Source organism: Bidens hawaiensis, unplaced genomic scaffold (genome assembly GCF_021521415.1).
Source record: "Bidens hawaiensis isolate Kalapana, Puna unplaced genomic scaffold, B.hawaiensis_p1.1 tig00016475_1, whole genome shotgun sequence".
Classification (NCBI taxonomy): Eukaryota; Viridiplantae; Streptophyta; class Magnoliopsida; order Asterales; family Asteraceae; genus Bidens; species Bidens hawaiensis.
Window position 1 is genome coordinate 279,540 of NW_027492515.1, and position 6,690 is coordinate 286,229.

Genomic DNA, 6,690 nt, shown 5'->3' on the forward strand with positions numbered 1-6,690 from the left:
ATAGGATATCATACCTTAATTAGTGGCATCAGTCTGACTCCATCGGATAAGAAACTTCCTTTCAAGTTAAAAGGAAGACAATTTCCTATTGCATTTTGTTTTGCCATGACAATCAACAAAAGTCAAGGTCAGTCATTATCTAGAGTTGGCTTATACTTAAAAGGTCCAGTTTTTTTAGAATACGTCAATACACACCTGCTATCGTCTACAAAAACTTGAAAAACTGAAACTAGTATCATGAAAAATACACATGGTTTCAGTTACATGATATTATAATTTTGGCAGTTCACCAATTGTGAACTGAATCAGGGGTGGGTTTATTATAGGTGGATCCAGTTATGATTACTTCCAAAATACGACAGTTCAAGTTCATATATATCTAGAATTCATATAGCTCACACGAGTATGCCCTCGTATGAATTGTTGGTAATCCTGTATTAAACCTGTAACAATAAACCAGAAATAATAAACGTGAAAGATTGAATCGGGCTTGTGTTTGACACAATTCCCTTAAACAGATTCACGGTCTGTTCCCAGGGTACACCGGTTCGAAACAGCCGTAGTGTGCTGCCGGACTTGACGACTTGCCTGGAACGAAATCAAGAATAATGCTGTAGAGAGAAGATAGAGCTGTGTGTTTTCGGTGTGTATTAAACTTCTGCATATGGTCTGGTTTTATAATCACAAGATTATAACTGTATTATTCACTCAATAATGACCCGTTAAAGTGTAATAATGGTCATTGTAACTGATTAATCATTAACAAAATATAATGACTATTTACAGCAACCGAATAATTATTACTGATCATTTAACAACAAGTAATGACCATTGACTAGCAGTTACGATTTGAAAATATCAAAAACAAATGCAAAAAATCGCTTCATGCGGGCTCGGGTTTTCGGAGCTGCATTCGTGTCCGCGGGACGTGCGGGCACGCACGAGTTCGATAGATTTTTAGTCCAGAAACCCAAACACTGCCATCCTGAACCGTAACTTTTGCATCAGTTAAACCAATTAAGCAGCTACTAAACTAAATCAAGCAATATTTTGCCAAATTTACAAATTTCTAAATTGCACTAAATTTAAAATCGAGTACATCAAACTGGTGACATAATATTATATATATAGTATAAAAGACAAGTTTGGTGCCACAAAGTTTCTATTTTGATAAACTTTTATTTTGATATATAATAGATAGTTTCCACTTAAAAAATAACTTGACTTCTAGCATGTTGGTTGTAACACCCCTGAACAGGCTGACGTGTCACTATTACAGATATCAAATCAAAGCCACAATGAATTAACTTATAAAATCTTGAACGTCATTAGTCTCTCACATCACTAATTCCCATGATTTCCCGAATTACCTGTGAACAAATAAGAAAAACACAGACAAAGAAAACACGGCTGAGCCAAAAATTGCCCACTAACGGAAAGAACAATAGTAATGACGATAAGACGAATGAACGGAAGCAAAATAATAACCAAAATCTATCATAACGAAAATAAATATGATACTAAAATCTGATACTTTTAGAACCTATGACAATATCATACCAGAACAAAAACTGATATAAAACATATTACTGAACATATAACGGTGACTGACTTACACGACAAGTGATGCTGCAAAAATAAGTCGCGTACTGAAAGGAGTACCCAGAGCCAAAACATATAACATATAACTTGTAACATATAACATGTGACGTGTAACATATAACGTGTGACATATAACGTGTAGCATATAACTGAACTAGGATCGATCCATACGCCCCTAAATGGCCAAAGTACTACCAAAATACTAGTTAGAGACGCCGTGAACTTTTAAAACACACTGTCACGAAAAGTGTGGTGCTCGGGTAACCGAGTACTAAACCTGAAAGGCAATATAACTGCCTACCATATAACATATTAACATAAATCATATTATTATCCATAGGAATATGCAGTAATGAATACGAGTTTATAAAATCTATTGCATGCTACAAATTTCTCTAACCAAAACTAGTAATCAAAATAACTAGTTGAACAAACTAAATAAAAAGTTGATGACGTATAAAAGGTCCAAAGACCAAATGGGTTGTATCGATAGAGACAACTTGGTGATACTAAAATATAAAAGACCGAAATTCTGCACTACAAAGTAACGGATTAGAATTTATACTATGAGTAAACGAGAACAGAAACCGTACTACGAAGTAACGGAATATAAATAATACTAAGAGCAAACGAAAACACAAACCGTACCTTAGTAGTCGATGAGCAAGCAAGTGAAGCTGAGTCGCGTTAAGTCATACTAACTCCTACATTTTATTTATAATTTGCATTAAATTTACAAAATTTAATTTCATTGTTTTAATAACTGCTCCGGCGACGGGAAATTTACTGATTACTTGTCAATAGCCGAACTTACCCGTTATCTAAATGTCTCACTTAGATTCCATTTATGAAACTTATACCACCATAACTGTTATTATTATTATTATTATTATTATTATTATTTTAACACCTACTGATGCTAGTATTATCAAACTCTTGCACACTAAGAGTTTACGTGACATTACTTTCAAAACATTTGTTTTTCCCCTTAATCCTTCTTATTCATCTTACCATTTAATCTATATATATACATACAAAAAGAAAATAAGGATGAGTGAGGTGGGGGTGTGCAGGTTAGACCTCAAAACAACCAATATTCACCAATTCAGTATTTCCAAAATCCTTATTCCATTAAGAGTTTTAAAACGTATGAGGCATGTGACGAAAACTTTCCCTTACTTGATTAACTAGTTCAATTTAAATAATTGTATAAATTGACTATTTTAAAATTTGAATTTAGTTGGAGCTACATTACATGCACCAGACTTACAAAACAATTCATTCATATTACTTCAGCTATGATTAAATTTTTACAATCTCAAACTCCACCCTAACTATAAAATGATAGCAATCTGATTATAACAAATTACGTGAATGTGCTAAAGCAATTCAAACGAACAGAACTGTAAACTTGTTTTACCATTTTCTTCGTACACAAAATCTAAGATTTGTTATATACGTTTAGTCGCCGGAACAAATCGAACTCACAGAAGCATGTTTATGGAAAACGTAATAGTAGAGGGTCGGAACTATTACCTCACTTGCTGATTAACATCGAACGCATAAGTATAAAAGAGAACACAGATGCGTGTTGGTGGCTGAAAAGCGGAACAGGACATCAGGTGGTTAGAAACAACGACGGTACGCGGCGGATGTAGTGGTTGTGACTGGCGGCAGTGAGGGATGTGGTATGGGTGTTTGATATTAATAATAAAGATAGAATCACAATTAATTCAAATATTTAATATTTTGAATTAATATTATGCTCAATTCATGCAGGAGATCAAGATTCTAAAATAAGCATTTGTTTATATTTATTATGTCATTTACTTTTACATATTCTTATCCTTGATATTAGCTTGTAAATGTTATAAATCTGCATTCATTGTTATGAATAAACTAAGACTTTTGAATTCATTACTATCCAATTTCTAATATGGTATCAGAGCCACGATCTAAACTACCCTCCTTCCTCTCGCTGCATTACATACATATATTTTTTTTCTCCTCTGCTTCTTCACATTCAGAACATCACAATCCCACTGTCTCCGCTTTCATGACTCGTGGTGAAAGTAATAACCGTTCATGGGTTGGACGAAACACCACAACCCCAATTCTCTCAACCTCACAAGTTACTAATCCATTTCCTAATGGTAATCAGCCTTTCCTCAGCAAATGCCAATGGTGTCATACTAAAGGTCACACCCTTACCATTTGTCCCGTTTTCAAGAAGTTAATGCCCCACATTACCGTCCCACCTTTTATTTATAATCCCACCACTAAAACTACACTACAAGCCAACATGATGACCATGCAAAATGATTCAACAACTAAATGGCTAATGGATAGTGGAGCGACTCATCATGTGACAAATGACTTAAACTCGTTGGTCAACCATGCACCATATGATGGAACCGAGGAGCTTATAATTGGTGATGGTTTGTATATTAAAATTACTCATATTGGTTCACTTCTTATACATACACAAACTACCACTCTCATACTAAAAAATGTTCTTTGTGTTCCTTCCATCTCTAGAAATATTATTTCCGTATCTCGATTATCTTATGATAATAACGTTCTAATTCAATTTTTTCATTCTACTTTCTTTATCAAGGATCCAAGTTCGAATCTTTTACTTATTGAAGGAAAAGCTAGCCACGGGATTTATGAACTTCGTTCTACTTCTCGTAATCCTCCATCTACCTTCACAATCCACAAAACTAATTCCAAGTTTTGGCATCATAGATTGGGACACCCAAATACTATGATTCTAAAATATTTATCTTCTTTTGTTGATGGCATTTCTCATTCGGAAAATAGTTGTACCACTTGTCACATAAACAAGAGTCATAAACTACCCTTTCATAAATCTACTTTATCTTCAAATGCACCTTTACAATTAATTTTTTCGGATGTTTGGTCCTCCCCAATCACCTCAATTGATGGTTACAAATATTATATTATTTTTGTAGACCATTTCACAAAGTATACATGGCTATACCCAATTAAAAACAAATCTGATTCTTTATCCACCTTTATCCGTTTTCAAAAATTAGTTGAAAATTTTTTTCAAACTACCATCAAACAATTTTTCTCCGACAATGGCTGTGAATATATTAAACTCTCTTCTCATCTTCAATCTCATGGTATCTCTCATCTTACTTCACCACCGCACACTCCCGAACACAATGGATATGCCGAACGTCGACACCGTCACCTTGTTGAAACCGGCCTATCTTTACTTACCCATGCAAAAATGCCCACCACTTATTGGCCCTTTGCCTTAACCACAGCCGCTTACCTCATAAATCGCTTACCCACACCCACTTTACAAAATACTTCCCCATTCCATAAATTATTCAACAAACAACCAAACTATGAAAAATTGCGAAGCTTCGGTTGTCTTTGTTTTCCTTGGTTACGACCATACTCTCCCCATAAACTACATCCAAAATCTAAACCGTGTATTTTTGTAGGATATTCCCCTTCTCAAAGTGCTTACTATGTACTTGATCCTATTTCTAATAAAATTCATACTTCTAGACATGTTCATTTTATTGAAAACCAATTTCCATATGAAAAACTTACCACCACTAAAGTCTCCCCACCCAACGCTACGGAGTGGCTTCCAATTGCTATTCCCATTCTCACTTCTTCCACATACTCAAATTCTTCATCTTCTATGGAACCATCTTCTAATTACATCACCTCTACCCCTAGTCTAATAAGCCTAGATACACAATCCATTCCCTCACCCGACCCCCACCAAAATTCCATCCAAAACCATTCCCAACCCATTACCCCTTCTGAACCAAACATTAATTCTCCATCTAGTCCAACTACTTCTTCACCACCCGACCAACATAACACCTCTAGCCAACCCATTGTTTTCCAAAATAATCAAGACCAAAATCCCCTTATTCAACATACTGTTGCAAATAATACCAACTCAAACACCAAAAATAATCCATCAAACACCACAACTAATACTAGCACCACAACCACTGAACCCATACCTCAAACTCGAATACGTAAACCAAATCCGCGTTATTACAATCCTACTTTTCAACTATATACCGCCATCAACAGTCCAATTATCGAACCTTCAACCATTACCCAAGCCTTAAAGAACCCTCTTTGGAGAAATTCTATGAGTGAAGAATATGAGGCCCTAATAAAAAATAATACTTGGACTCTTGTACCTTCCAACCATGCTTCAAATATTGTTGGCTCCAAATGGGTCTTTCGCACCAAGTATAAATCCGATGGTTCTGTTGATCGTCTCAAGGCTCGCCTTGTTGCCAAAGGCTTTCACCAACGTCCCGGAATTGACTATGCCGAGGCGTTTAGCCCGGTCGTCAAACCCGCTACCCTTCGTCTCATTCTTTCCTTAGCCGTCTCACAAAATTGGAGCCTTCGTCAACTCGACATCAACAATGCCTTTCTACAAGGCACGTTGTCCGAGAATGTTTATTACATGGCTCAACCACCCGGCTTCATAAACCCATCATTTCTGTCTCATATATGCAAACTAAAGCCAAATATGGGCTTCGACAAGCATCTCGTGCTTGGTATGAAGAATTAAAATCTTATCTCCATCTCAAAGGGTTCCAATCCACCATCTCAGATCCTTCCTTGTTCATGCAAACTTCTAGTTCATCTCCCATATATATCTTGGTCTATGTTGATGACATCATCATCACCGGACCAAATTCCCAACTCATTAACTCATTTATTTCTTCTCTTGTTACCAAATTCTCCCTCAGGGATCTTGGCACCCTATCCTACTTTCTTGGTGTCGAAATTCTTCCTCATTCTCACGGAATGCTTCTCTCCCAAACTAAATACATCTATGACATCTTACAACGAGCCAATATGAGTGAATGTAAGCCGATGATGACACCAATTACTTGCTCTGAGCCCATCACCTTACATAGTGGCACACCTATTCCGTCACCACAGAATATAGGGCCTTGGTCGGGGCTCTACAATACCTTTCCCTTACACGACCTGAAGTGGCATTCACAGTTAATAAGTTATCACAATTTATGCGTGCTCCCACCACTACTCATTGGAATGCCCTTA